At 53.6% G+C, this 16,319-nt stretch overlaps 1 pseudogene across 1 annotated transcript in view; it reads left to right on the forward strand.

Moving 5' to 3' along the window:
• LOC144952462 (growth arrest-specific protein 6-like) overlaps nucleotides 1-16,319 on the forward strand; it is a 53,445-nt pseudogene that overhangs the window by 31,218 nt on the left and 5,908 nt on the right. The window contains exons 7-11 of the transcript XR_013640631.1: nucleotides 1,415-1,533; nucleotides 6,253-6,442; nucleotides 7,630-7,794; nucleotides 9,185-9,356; nucleotides 15,625-15,863. The product of XR_013640631.1 is annotated as a growth arrest-specific protein 6-like (transcript). The remainder of the gene's footprint in view (nucleotides 1-1,414; nucleotides 1,534-6,252; nucleotides 6,443-7,629; nucleotides 7,795-9,184; nucleotides 9,357-15,624; nucleotides 15,864-16,319) is intronic.

Below are 16,319 nucleotides of genomic sequence, written 5' to 3' on the forward strand. Positions count from 1 at the left end.
TGTAGATGTAGATGCCACTGGTTGTTCACGTTCTGCAGATGTAGATGCCACTGGTTCTTCATGTTCTGCAGATGTAGATGCCACTGGTTGTTCACGTTCTGCAGATGTAGATGCCACTGGTTCTTCACGTTCTGTAGATGTAGATGCCACTGGTTCTTCACGTTCTGCAGATGTAGATGCCACTGGTTCTTCATGTTCTGCAGATGTAGATGCCACTGGTTGTTCACGTTCTGCAGATGTAGATGCCACTGGTTCTTCATGTTCTGTAGATGTAGATGCCACTGGTTCTTCATGTTCTGTAGATGTAGATGCCACTGGTTGTTCACGTTCTGCAGATGTAGATGCCACTGGTTCTTCATGTTCTGTAGATGTAGATGCCACTGGTTCTTCATGTTCTGTAGATGTAGATGCCACTGGTTCTTCATGTTCTGTAGATGTAGATGCCACTGGTTCTTCACGTTCTGCAGATGTAGATGCCACAGGTTCTTCATGTTCTGCAGATGTAGATGCCACTGGTTCTTCATGTTCTGCAGATGTAGATGCCACAGGTTCTTCATGTTCTGCAGATGTAGATGCCACTGGTTCTTCATGTTCTGCAGATGTAGATGCCACTGGTTCTTCACGTTCTGCAGATGTAGATGCCAATGGTTCTTCACGTTCTGCAGATGTAGATGCCAATGGTTCTTCACGTTCTGTAGATGTAGATGCCACTGGTTCTTCACGTTCTGCAGATGTAGATGCCACTGGTTCTTCACGTTCTGTAGATGTAGATGCCACTGGTTCTTCACGTTCTGCAGATGTAGATGCCAATGGTTCTTCACGTTCTGCAGATGTAGATGCCAATGGTTCTTCACGTTCTGTAGATGTAGATGCCACTGGTTCTTCACGTTCTGCAGATGTAGATGCCACTGGTTGTTCACGTTCTGCAGATGTAGATGCCACTGGTTCTTCACGTTCTGTAGATGTAGATGCCACTGGTTATTCACGTTCTGCAGATGTAGATGCCACTGGTTCTTCACGTTCTGTAGATGTAGATGCCACTGGTTATTCACGTTCTGCAGATGTAGATGCCACTGGTTCTTCACGTTCTGTAGATGTAGATGCCACTGGTTCTTCACGTTCTGCAGATGTAGATGCCACTGGTTCTTCATGTTCTGTAGATGTAGATGCCACTGGTTCTTCACGTTATATAGATGCCGCTGGATCTTCACGTTCTGCAGATGTAGATGCCACCACCACCACCGTCTATTGAACTTACAGGCAACAGGCTTCCACTGGACCATACGGGACCCTTGTTTGTTCATATCTCTGAATGTCCGTAAGTCGGACATTCGAAAGCAGAGGGGTCCTCTGTATTTTGTTGTTGTTGTTGTTATTATTGTTGATTGTCGTGGTGTTTGATGTTCTTGATCAGCCCATCCAGACGTGCGCTCCGGTCAGCGACCAGAAAGACCCAACCTACTTCTACCTGGGCATGAACTTCAACAAGGGTCCTGCCATCTTCATGAGATTCAAACTCCAGAAACTCACCAGGTGAGCCACTGTCCTCACCAGATTCAAACTCACCAGGTGAGCCACTGTCTCTCACCAGATTCAAACTCACCAGGTGAGCCACTATCCTCACCAGATTCAAACTCACCAGGTGAGCCATGGTCCTCACCAGATTCAAACTCACCAGGTGAGTCACTGTCTTCACCAGATTCAAACTCACCAGGTGAGCCACTTCCCTCACCAGATTCAAACTCACCAGGTGAGCCACTTCCCTCACCAGATTCAAACTCACCAGGTGAGCCACTGCCCGGAGCCACGATTCAAACTCACCAGGTGAGCCACTATCCTCACCAGATTCAAACTCACCAGGTGAGCCACTGTCCTCACCAGATTCAAACTCACCAGGTGAGCCACTGTCCTCACCAGATTCAAACTCACCAGGTGAGTCACTGTCTCTCACCAGATTCAAACTCACCAGGTGAGCCACTGTCCTCACCAGATTCAAACTCACCAGGTGAGCCACTGTCCTCACCAGATTCAAACTCACCAGGTGAGCCACTGCCCTCACCAGATTCAAACTCACCAGGTGAGTCACTGTCTCTCACCAGATTCAAACTCACCAGGTGAGCCACTGTCCTCACCAGATTCAAACTCACCAGGTGAGCCACTGTCCTCACCAGATTCAAACTCACCAGGTGAGCCACTGTCCTCACCAGATTCAAACTCACCAGGTGAGCCACTGCCCTCACCAGATTCAAACTCACCAGGTGAGTCACTGTCTCTCACCAGATTCAAACTCACCAGGTGAGCCACTGTCTCTCACCAGATTCAAACTCACCAGGTGAGCCACTGTCTCTCACCAGATTCAAACTCACCAGGTGAGCCACTGTCTCTCACCAGATTCAAACTCACCAGGTGAGCCACTATCTTCACCAGATTCAAACTCACCAGGTGAGTCACGGTCCTCACCAGATTCAAACTCACCAGGTGAGTCACTGTCTCTCACCAGATTCAAACTCACCAGGTGAGCCACTGTCTCTCACCAGATTCAAACTCACCAGGTGAGCCACTGCCATCACCAGATTCAAACTCACCAGGTGAGCCACTGTCCTCACCAGATTCAAACTCACCAGGTGAGCCACTGCCCTCACCAGATTCAAACTCACCAGGTGAGCCACTGTCCTCACCAGATTCAAACTCACCAGGTGAGCCACTATCCTCACCAGATTCAAACTCACCAGGTGAGCCACTATCCTCACCAGATTCAAACTCACCAGGTGAGCCACTGCCCTCACCAGATTCAAACTCACCAGGTGAGTCACTATCCTCACCAGATTCAAACTCACCAGGTGAGCCATGGTCCTCACCAGATTCAAACTCACCAGGTGAGCCACTGCCCTCACCAGATTCAAACTCACCAGGTGAGCCACTGTCCTCACCAGATCCAAACTCACCAGGTGAGCCACTTCCCTCACCAGATTCAAACTCACCAGGTGAGCCACTTCCCTCACCAGATTCAAACTCACCAGCTGAGCCACTGTCCTCACCAGATTCAAACTCACCAGGTGAGCCACTTCCCTCACCAGATTCAAACTCACCAGGTGAGCCACTGTCCTCACCAGATTCAAACTCACCAGGTGAGCCACTTCCCTCACCAGATTCAAACTCACCAGGTGAGCCACTGTCCTCACCAGATTCAAACTCACCAGGTGAGCCACTGTCTCTCACCAGATTCAAACTCGCCAGGTGAGCCACTATCCTCACCAGATTCAAACTCACCAGGTGAGCCACTGCCCTCACCAGATTCAAGCTCACCAGGTGAGCCATGGTCCTCACCAGATTCAAACTCACCAGGTGAGCCACTTCCCTCACCAGATTCAAACTCACCAGGTGAGCCATGGTCCTCACCAGATTCAAACTCACCAGGTGAGCCACTGCCCTCACCAGATTCAAACTCACCAGGTGAGCCACTGCCCTCACCAGATTCAAACTCACCAGGTGAGCCACTATCCTCACCAGATCCAAACTCACCAGGTGAGCCACTGCCCTCACCAGATTCAAACTCACCAGGTGAGCCACTATCCTCACGAGATTCAAACTCACCAGGTGAGCCACTATCCTCACGAGATTCAAACTCACCAGGTGAGCCACTATCCTCACCAGATTCAAACTCACCAGGTGAGCCACTATCCTCACCAGATTCAAGCTCACCAGGTGAGCCACTATCCTCACGAGATTCAAACTCACCAGGTGAGCCACTATCCTCACCAGATTCAAACTCACCAGGTGAGCCACTATCCTCACCAGATTCCAGCTCACCAGGTGAGCCACTATCCTCACCAGATTCAAACTCACCAGGTGAGCCACTATCCTCACCAGATTCAAACTCACCAGGTGAGCCACTATCCTCACCAGATTCAAACTCACCAGGTGAGCCACTGCCCTCACCAGATTCAAACTCACCAGGTGAGCCACTGCCCTCACCAGATTCAAACTCACCAGGTGAGCCACTATCCTCACCAGATTCAAGCTCACCAGGTGAGCCACTATCCTCACCAGATTCAAACTCACCAGGTGAGCCACTATCCTCACCAGATTCAAGCTCACCAGGTGAGCCACTATCCTCACGAGATTCAAACTCACCAGGTGAGCCACTGCCCTCACCAGATTCAAACTCACCAGGTGAGCCACTATCCTCACCAGATTCAAACTCACCAGGTGAGCCACTATCCTCACCAGATTCAAACTCACCAGGTGAGCCACTGCCCTCACCAGATTCAAACTCACCAGGTGAGCCACTGTCCTCACCAGATTCAAACTCACCAGCTGAGCCACTATCCTCACCAGATTCAAACTCACCAGGTGAGCCACTATCCTCACCAGATTCAAACTCACCAGGTGAGCCACTATCCTCACCAGATTCAAACTCACCAGGTGAGCCACTGCCCTCACCAGATTCAAACTCACCAGGTGAGCCACTGCCCTCACCAGATTCAAACTCACCAGGTGAGCCACTGTCCTCACCAGATTCAAACTCACCAGCTGAGCCACTATCCTCACCAGATTCAAACTCACCAGGTGAGCCACTATCCTCACCAGATTCAAACTCACCAGGTGAGCCACTATCCTCACCAGATTCAAACTCACCAGGTGAGCCACTGCCCTCACCAGATTCAAACTCACCAGGTGAGCCACTATCCTCACCAGATTCAAACTCACCAGGTGAGCCACTATCCTCACCAGATTCAAACTCACCAGGTGAGCCACTGCCCTCACCAGATTCAAACTCACCAGGTGAGCCACTGCCCTCACCAGATTCAAACTCACCAGGTGAGCCACTATCCTCACCAGATTCAAACTCACCAGGTGAGCCACTGTCTTCACCAGATTCAAACTCACCAGGTGAGCCACTGTCCTCACCAGACTCAAACTCACCAGGTGAGCCACTGTCTTCACCAGATTCAAACTCACCAGGTGAGCCACTGTCCTCACCAGATTCAAACTCACCAGGTGAGCCACTGTCTTCACCAGATTCAAACTCACCAGGTGAGCCACTGTCTTCACCAGATTCAAACTCACCAGGTGAGCCACTGCCCTCACCAGATTCAAACTCACCAGGTGAGCCACTGTCCTCACCAGACTCAAACTCACCAGGTGAGCCACTGCCCTCACCAGATTCAAACTCACCAGGTGAGCCACTGTCTTCACCAGATTCAAACTCACCAGGTGAGCCACTGTCCTCACCAGACTCAAACTCACCAGGTGAGCCACTGCCCTCACCAGATCCAAACTCACCAGGTGAGCCACTGCCCTCACCAGATTCAAACTCACCAGGTGAGCCACTATCCTCACCAGATTCAAACTCACCAGGTGAGCCACTGCCCGGAGCCACGATCCAAACTCACCAGGTGAGCCACTGCCCTCACCAGATTCAAACTCACCAGGTGAGCCACTGCCCGGAGCCACGATTCAAACTCACCAGGTGAGCCATGGTCCTCACCAGATTCAAACTCACCAGGTGAGCCACTATCCTCACCAGATTCAAACTCACCAGGTGAGCCACTGCCCGGAGCCACGATTCAAACTCACCAGGTGAGCCATGGCCCTCACCAGATTCAAACTCACCAGGTGAGCCACTGCCCGGAGACACGATATTAACCAGGGCGGCCCAGCCGCTTAGAACCGTCGATTCGAACATCTCTCTCTTCACTCTCTCTTACCAATCCCACTCTATCCACTCTCTCTTACCAATCCACTCTCTCCACTCTCTCTTCACTCTCTCCACTCTGTCCACTCTCTCCACTCTCTCCACTCTCTCTTACCAATCCACTCTCTTCACTCTCTCTCCACTCTCTCCACTCTCTCCACTCTCTCTTACCAATCCACTCTCTCTCCACTCTCTCCACTCTCTCCACTCTCTCCTCTCTCTATCTCCGCACGCTCTCTGCAAGAACGAGTGAATGTCGTGTGGCAACCGCGCCCCCCCCCACCACTTCCTATAACCTCCAACCCCCTCCACCTCCTCCTCCCCCTCCTCCTCCTTCCATCTCCCCCTACTTGCACCACCACCAAATCACCACCACCACCACCCCCCACCACCACCCCACCACCCCCACCACAACCCCCACCACCACCCCCACCACCACCCCACTCCCCCAAACCCCCACCACCCCACGCCCCCAAACCCCCCCCACCACCCCCACCACCACCCCCACCACCCCCACCCCCACCCACCCCCACCCCCTCCCTCACCCCCTCCAGGCCCATGTCCATCTTCGAGCTGCGGACCTTTGACCCCGAGGGGTTGGTGTTCTACGGCGAGACGGGCGGCCACTCCAACTGGTTCCTGCTGGCGCTGCACCGCGGGCAGCTCGAGGTGCAGATGAAGGACACCAACGGCAAGCTGGTGACCACCGGGGGCAAGCCAGTCAACGACGGACAGTGGCATAAGGTGCGCTGGTGGGGTCACGGTGGGGTCACGGTGGGGTCACGGTGGGGTCAAGGTGGGGCAAGCTGGTGACCACCGGGGGCAAGCCAGTCAACGACGGACAGTGGCATAAGGTGCGCTGGTGGGGTCACGGTGGGGTCACGGTGGGGTCACGGTGGGGTCAAGGTGGGGCAAGCTGGTGACCACCGGGGGCAAGCCAGTCAACGACGGACAGTGGCATAAGGTGCGCTGGTGGGGTCACGGTGGGGTCACGGTGGGGTCACGGTGGGGTCAAGGTGAGGCAAGCTGGTGACCACCGGGGGCAAGCCAGTCAACGACGGACAGTGGCATAAGGTGCGCTGGTGGGGTCACGGTGGGGTCACGGTGGGGTCACGGTGGGGTCAAGGTGGGGTCAAGGTGGGGCAAGCTGGTGACCACAGGGGGCAAGCCAGTCAACGACGGACAGTGGCATAAGGTGCGCTGGTGGGGTCACGGTGGGGTCACGGTGGGGTCACGGTCGGGCAAGGTGGGGTCAAGGTGGGGCAATCTGGTGACCACCGGGGGCAAGCCAGTCAACGACGGACAGTGGCATAAGGTGCGTTGGTGGGGTCACGGTGGGGTCACGGTGGGGTCACGGTGGGGTCACGGTGGGGTCACGGTGGGGTCAAGGTGAGGCAAGCTGGTGACCACCGGGGGCAAGCCAGTCAACGACGGACAGTGGCATAAGGTGCGTTGGTGGGGTCACGGTGGGGTCACGGTGGGGTCATGGTGGGGTCACGGTGGGGTCACGGTGGGGTCAAGGTGAGGCAAGTTGGTGACCACAGGGGGCAAGCCAGTCAACGACGGGCAGTGGCATAAGGTGCGTTGGTGGGGTCACGGTGGGGTCACGGTGGGGTCATGGTGGGGTCACGGTGGGGTCACGGTGGGGTCAAGGTGAGGCAAGTTGGTGACCACAGGGGGCAAGCCAGTCAACGACGGACAGTGGCATAAGGTGCGCTGGTGGGGTCACGGTAGGGTCACGGTGGGGTCACGGTGGAGCAAGGTGGGGTCACGGTGGGGTGACATTGATGATGATGCTGATGACAGTTCTCACGACACTGCTAATGATGTGGATGACAGCGATGATGATGATGATGTGGATGTGGCTGACATTGATGTCGCTGATGATGCTGATGCCGCTGATGATGCTGATGGCTCGGCCCCCCGTACAGGTGTCGGTGGAGAAGACGCTGAGCCACGTGATCGTGAAGGTGGACGGCGAGGAGGTGATCAACGTGAACAACCCGGGGCACATCTCCACCGGCGTGGACCCCAACTCGGAGCTGGAGATCAGCGTGGCCGGGCTGCCGCCCAGCGCGCCCGAAATGCTGAGGCCGGTGGGGAGAGACGCGCGGGGAGAGACACGGGGGGGGAGAGACACGGGGGGAGAGACGGGGGGGGAGAGACGGGGGGGGAGAGACGGGGGGAGAGAGACACGGGGAGAGAAAGACACGGGGACACGGGGGGAGAGACACGGGGAGAGATAGGGGGGGAGAGACGCGGGGAGAGAGACACGGGGAGAGAGACGCGGGGGGAGAAAGACACGGGGACACGGGGGAAGAGACGCCGGGGGAGAGACGCGGGGAGAGAGACACGGGGAGAGAAAGACACGGGGACACGGGGGGAGAGACGCGGGGAGAGAGACACGGGGACACGGGGGAAGAGACGCCGGGGGAGAGACGCGGGGAGAGAAACACGGGGAGAGAAAGACACGGGGACACGGGGGGAGAGACACGGGGAGAGACAGGGGGGGAGAGACGCGGGGAGAGAGACACGGGGACACGGGGAGAGAGACGCGGGGGGAGAAAGACACGGGGACACGGGGGGAGAGACACGGGGAGAGACAGGGGGGGAGAGACACGGGGAGAGACAGGGGGGGAGAGACGCGGGGAGAGAGACACGGGGAGAGAGACGCGGGGGGAGAAAGACACGGGGACACGGGGGGAGAGACACGGGGAGAGACAGGGGGGGAGAGACGCGGGGAGAGAGACACGGGGAGAGAGACGCGGGGGGAGAAAGACACGGGGACACGGGGGGCGAGACACGGGGGGGGACACGGGGGGAGAGACGCGGGGAGAGAGACGCGGGGGGAGAGACGCGGGGGGAGAAAGACACGGGGACACGGGGGGAGAGACACGGGGAGAGACAGGGGGGGAGAGACGCGGGGAGAGAGACACGGGGGGAGAGACGCGGGGGGAGAGACGCGGGGGGAGAGACGCGGGGGGAGAGACGCGGGGGGAGAGACACGGGGAGAGACAACGCGGTCGTATGCGGAGACAACAGCAACAACCGCCATTCGCCACTAAGTGGCGGTGAAGTCACCACGGCGCCTGTGCCAGGCTAGGTGCACGTTGAGACTGCCACGTGAAGTGTCGAACGCCCGCCGGCAGTAGGAGGTCACGGGACAGACCCAGCAGGTGCCACGGGTTGGCCGACTTAGGTGACCGGTAGATGCACCACCAGCTGTACCCCCCTACTGTGCCAGGCTAGGTGCAGGAGGAGGTCACGGGGACAGACCCAGCAGCCTGTTAGAGGCTACACGGGGGAGCTTTGTCTGTGTCTACCTTCACAGGTGCTGCTGCTACTCGCTACTCACAGCACTTGCCCCTACAGCCTGTTTGAGGCTACCTGGGGGGTGGGGACACCTTTACCTTTTTACCTCTACATCCTCCTGCCCCCCCTGCCCCCCCTGCCCCCCACTGCCCCCCCTGCCCCCCCTGCCCCCAGATGAACGTGCGTTTGGACGGGTGCATCCGCAACTGGGACTGGATGGGACAGGACACGGCGTGGATCTCGGGCGCTCTGCGCGAAGCCCCGGGCCGACAGTGCTACCGCAGCGTCGAGCCGGGCTCCTACCTGCCGGGGGAGGGATTCGCTGGGTTCTCTAGCCTATCTTACAGTGAGTACCACCACCACCACTCACCACCACTACTACTCACCACTACTCACCACTACTCACCACTACTCACCACTACTCACCACCACCACCACCACTACTCGCTACCGCAGCGTCGAGCCGGGCTCCTACCTGCCGGGGGAGGGATTCGCTGGGTTCTCTAGCCTATCTTACAGTGAGTACCACCACCACCACTCACCACCACCACTACTCACCACTACTCACCACTACTCACCACTACTCACCACCACTCACCACCACCACTACTCACCACCACCACCACCACTACTCACCACCACCACTACTCACCACTACTCACCACTACTCACCACTACTCACCACCACTCACCACCACCACTACTCACCACCACCACCACCACTACTACTACTACTCACCACCACCACTACTACTACTACTCACCACCACTACTCACCACTACTACTCACCACTACTCACCACTACTACTACTACTACTACTCACCACCACCACTACTCACCACCACTACTACTACTCACCACTACTACTACTACTCACCACCACTACTACTACTACTCACCACCACTACTACTACTACTACTCACCACCACTACTACTACTACTCACCACCACTACTACTACTCACCACCACCACTACTACTACTACTACTCACCACCACTACTACTACTACTCACCACCACTACTACTACTCACCACCACCACTACTACTACTCACCACTACTCACCACTACTACTACTACTCACCACCACCACTACTACTACTCACCACTACTACTACTACTCACCACCACTACTACTACTACTCACCACCACTACTACTACTACTCACCACCACCACTACTACTACTCACCACCACCACTACTACTACTACTCACCACCACCACCACCACCACTACTACTACTACTCACCACCACTACTACTACTACTCACCACCACTACTACTACTACTCACCACCACTACTACTACTACTCACCACCACTACTACTACTACTACTACTACTCACCACCACCACTACTACTACTACTCACCACCACCACCACTACTACTACTACTCACCACCACTACTACTACTACTACTCACCACCACTACTACTACTCACCACTACTACTACTACTACTACTACTCACCACCACCACTACTACTACTACTACTCACCACTACTACTACTACTCACCACTACTACTACTACTACTACTCACCACCACCACTACTACTACTACTACTCACCACCACTACTACTACTACTACTCACCACCACCACTACTACTACTACTACTACTCACCACCACTACTACTACTACTCACCACCACTACTACTACTACTCACCACCACCACTACTACTACTACTACTACTCACCACCACCACCACTACTACTACTCACCACCACCACCACTACTACTACTACTACTACTCACCACCACCACCACTACTACTACTACTACTACTCACCACCACCACTACTACTACTACTACTCACCACCACTACTACTACTACTACTCACCACCACCACTACTACTACTACTACTACTCACCACCACTACTACTACTACTCACCACCACTACTACTACTACTCACCACCACCACTACTACTACTACTACTACTCACCACCACCACTACTACTACTACTACTACTCACCACCACCACCACTACTACTACTACTCACCACCACTACTACTACTACTCACCACCACTACTACTACTACTACTACTCACCACCACTACTACTACTACTCACCACCACCACTACTACTACTACTCACCACCACCACTACTACTACTCACCACCACCACTACTACTACTACTACTCACCACCACCACTACTACTACTCACCACCACCACTACTACTACTCACCACCACTACTACTACTACTACTCACCACCACCACTACTACTACTCACCACCACCACTACTACTACTACTACTCACCACCACCACTACTACTACTACTCACCACCACCACTACTACTACTCACCACCACCACTACTACTACTCACCACCACTACTACTACTACTACTCACCACCACCACTACTACTACTACTCACCACCACCACTACTACTACTACTACTCACCACCACTACTACTACTACTACTCACCACCACCACTACTACTACTACTACTCACCACCACTACTACTACTACTCACCACCACCACTACTACTACTACTCACCACCACCACTACTACTACTCACCACCACCACTACTACTACTACTCACCACCACTACTACTACTACTACTACTCACCACCACTACTACTACTACTACTCACCACCACCACTACTACTACTACTACTACTCACCACCACCACTACTACTACTACTACTCACCACCACTACTACTACTACTCACCACCACCACTACTACTACTACTACTCACCACCACCACTACTACTACTACTCACCACCACTACTACTACTACTCACCACCACTACTACTACTACTACTACTCACCACCACCACTACTACTACTACTCACCACCACCACTACTACTACTACTACTCACCACCACTACTACTACTACTCACCACCACCACTACTACTACTACTCACCACTACTACTACTACTCACCACTACTACTACTACTACTCACCACTACTACTACTACTACTCACCACCACTACTACTACTACTACTCACCACCACCACTACTACTACTACTCACCACCACTACTACTACTACTCACCACCACCACCACTACTACTACTCACCACCACCACTACTACTACTACTCACCACCACTACTACTACTACTACTCACCACCACCACTACTACTACTACTCACCACCACCACTACTACTACTACTACTCACCACCACCACTACTACTACTACTACTCACCACCACCCACTACTACTACTACTCACCACCACCACCACTACTACTACTACTCACCACCACCACCACCACTACTACTACTCACCACCACTACTACTACTCACCACCACTACTACTACTCACCACCACTACTACTCACCACTACTACTACTACTACTCACCACCACTACTACTACTACCTCACCACTACACTACTACTCACCACCACCACTACTACTACTCACCACCACCACTACTACTACTACTCACCACCACCACCACTACTACTACTACTACTCACCACCACTACTACTACTACTACTCACCACCACTACTACTACTCACCACCACCACTACTACTACTACTCACCACCACCACCACTACTACTACTCACCACCACTACTACTACTACTACTCACCACCACTACTACTACTACTACTCACCACCACTACTACTACTACTACTCACCACCACCACTACTACTACTACTACTCACCACTACTACTACTACTACTACTCACCACCACTACTACTACTACTACTCACCACCACCACCACTACTACTACTCACCACCACCACCACTACTACTACTACTACTACTCACCACCACTACTACTACTCACCACCACCACTACTACTACTACTACTCACCACCACTACTACTACTCACCACCACCACCACTACTACTCACCACCACCACTACTACTACTACTCACCACCACCACCACTACTACTACTACTACTCACCACCACCACTACTACTACTACTACTCACCACCACCACCACTACTACTACTACTACTCACCACCACCACCACTACTACTACTACTACTCACCACCACTACTACTACTACTACTACTCACCACCACTACTACTACTCACCACCACCACTACTACTACTCACCACCACCACTACTACTACTACTCACCACCACTACCACTACTACTACTCACCACCACTACTACTACTACTACTCACCACCACTACTACTACTACTACTCACCACCACTACTACTACTACTACTCACCACCACTACTACTACTACTACTCACCACCACTACTACTACTACTCACCACCACTACCACTACTACTACTCACCACCACTACTACTACTACTACTCACCACTACCACTACTACTACTACTCACCACCACTACCACTACTACTACTCACCACCACCACTACTACTACTACTCACCACCACTACTACTACTACTACTCACCACCACTACTACTACTCACCACCACCACTACTACTACTACTCACCACCACTACTACTACTACTACTCACCACCACCACTACTACTACTCACCACCACCACTACTACTACTACTACTCACCACCACTACTACTACTACTCACCACCACCACTACTACTACTACTACTCACCACCACTACTACTACTACTCACCACCACTACTACTACTACTACTCACCACCACCACTACTACTACTACTCACCACCACCACTACTACTACTACTCACCACCACTACTACTACTCACCACCACTACTACTACTACTCACCACCACTACTACTACTACTACTCACCACCACTACTACTACTACTAACTCACCACCACTACTACTACCACTACTCACCACCACTACTACTACTCACCACCACTACTACTACTACTACTCACCACCACCACTACTACTACTCACCACCACTACTACTACTACTCACCACCACCACTACTACTACTACTACTCACCACCACCACTACTACTACTACTCACCACCACTACTACTACTACTACTACTCACCACCACTACTACTACTACTCACCACCACCACTACTCACCACCACTACTACTACTACTACCACTACTCACCACCACTACTACTACTCACCACTACTACTACTACTCACCACCACCACTACTACTACTACTACTACTCACCACCACCACCACTACTACTACTACTCACCACTACTACTACTACTCACCACCACCACTACTACTACTACTACTACTCACCACCACTACTACTACTCACCACCACTACTACTACTACTCACTACTACTCACCACTGCTCACCCACTCACCACCACCATCACCACGACTACCCCACACTCACCACCACCATCACCACACCCTACTCACCACCTACTCACCACCTACTCACCACCACACCCTACTCACCACCTACTCACCACCACACCCTACTCACCACCTACTCACCACCACACCCTACTCACCACCACACCCTACTCACCACCTACTCACCACCACACCCTACTCACCACCTACTCACCACCACACCCTACTCACCACCACACCCTACTCACCACCTACTCACCACCACACCCTACTCACCACCTACTAACCACCACACCCTACTCACCACCTACTCACCACCACACCCTACTCACCACCACACCCTACTCACCACCTACTCACCACCACACCCTACTCACCACCTACTCACCACCACACCCTACTCACCACCACACCCTACTCACCACCTACTCACCACCACACCCTACTCACCACCTACTCACCACCACACCCTACTCACCACCACACCCTACTCACCACCTACTCACCACCACACCCTACTCACCACCTACTCACCACCTACTCACCACCACACCCTACTCACCACCACACCCTACTCACCACCTACTCACCACCACACCCTACTCACCACCTACTCACCACCACACCCTACTCACCACCTACTCACCACCACACCCTACTCACCACCACACCCTACTCACCACCTACTCACCACCACACCCTACTCACCACCACACCCTACTCACCACCTACTCACCACCACACCCTACTCACCACCTACTCACCACCACACCCTACTCACCACCACACCCTACTCACCACCTACTCACCACCACACCCTACTCACCACCTACTCACCACCACACCCTACTCACCACACCCTACACTCCGGGTCTTCCGGCTGTTTCCCCTCCGCATGTAGAATCAAGGTCTTCTTGGTTCTTTCGGTAAAGTCACGTAGAAGGGAAGTAATAAAATAATAAAAATAAAACATAATAAAATAATAATTTTATTTTATTATGTTTTATTATTGTATTACTTCCCTTCTACGTGACTTTACCGAAAGAATAAATAAAACATAATAAAATAATTACTTTATTTTATTACGGTTTATTATTTTATTACTTCCCTTCTACGTGACTTTACCGAAAGAATAAATAAAACATAATAAAATAACTATTTTATTTGATTATGTTTTATTCTTTAATTACTTCCCTGCTACGTGACTTTACCGAAAGAATAAATAAAACATAATAAAATAACTATTTTATTTTATTATGCTTTATTCTTTCAAGAAGATGAATCCCTGCTGCAGTCACGAAAGCTTTCAATCGAAATAGAAGCAAGGCCATTGGCTGCCGCTCTGCATGCCTCTGCCGCCTTCGTGCAGCCGTGCGCAAGACGGCGGCCGTGGGACCGGCTCTGGCTCCCTCCGCTGATGCCTCCGACCACGATGATGAGGGGGACGAGTGGCGGCTGCAGCTGCAGCTGGAGCTGCGTCCGTCGCGCGACCACGCCGTGCTGGTCGCGTTCGTGCGCAACGGCACGGACGTGGAGCTCACGCTGGCGCTCACGCACGCGGCACGCAGCGCCGTCGGAACGCCGGCACAGAAGCAGCAGCTCGTGCCGGTAGCGCCGCTAGCCGACAGCCACCGTCACCGTCACCACCGTCACCACCGTCACCAGCACCGCCACCACCGTCACCACCGTCACCAGCACCGCCACCACCACCGTCACTGTCACAACCGCCACCACCGCCACCACCACCGCCACCACCACCACCAGCACCGCCACCACCACCGTCACTATCACAACCGTCACCAGCACCGCCTCCGCCACCACCACCGCCACCACCGCCGCCACCGCCACCGTATTGAGTCTATGGTGCAATGTTGAGTCTATGGGAAGTATTGAATCTATGGCCCACCCCCCCAACCAAACCCTCTCATCCCCCCACCCCACTCCCACCCCCCACCCCCCCAACCAAACCCTCTCATCCCCCCACCCCCCTCCCCCCCCAACCAAACCCTCTCATCCCCCCACCCCACTCCCACCCCCCACCCCCCCCAACCAAACCCTCTCATC

This window comes from Lampetra fluviatilis, chromosome 67 (genome assembly GCF_964198595.1).
Source record: "Lampetra fluviatilis chromosome 67, kcLamFluv1.1, whole genome shotgun sequence".
Lineage (NCBI taxonomy): Eukaryota > Metazoa > Chordata > Hyperoartia > Petromyzontiformes > Petromyzontidae > Lampetra > Lampetra fluviatilis.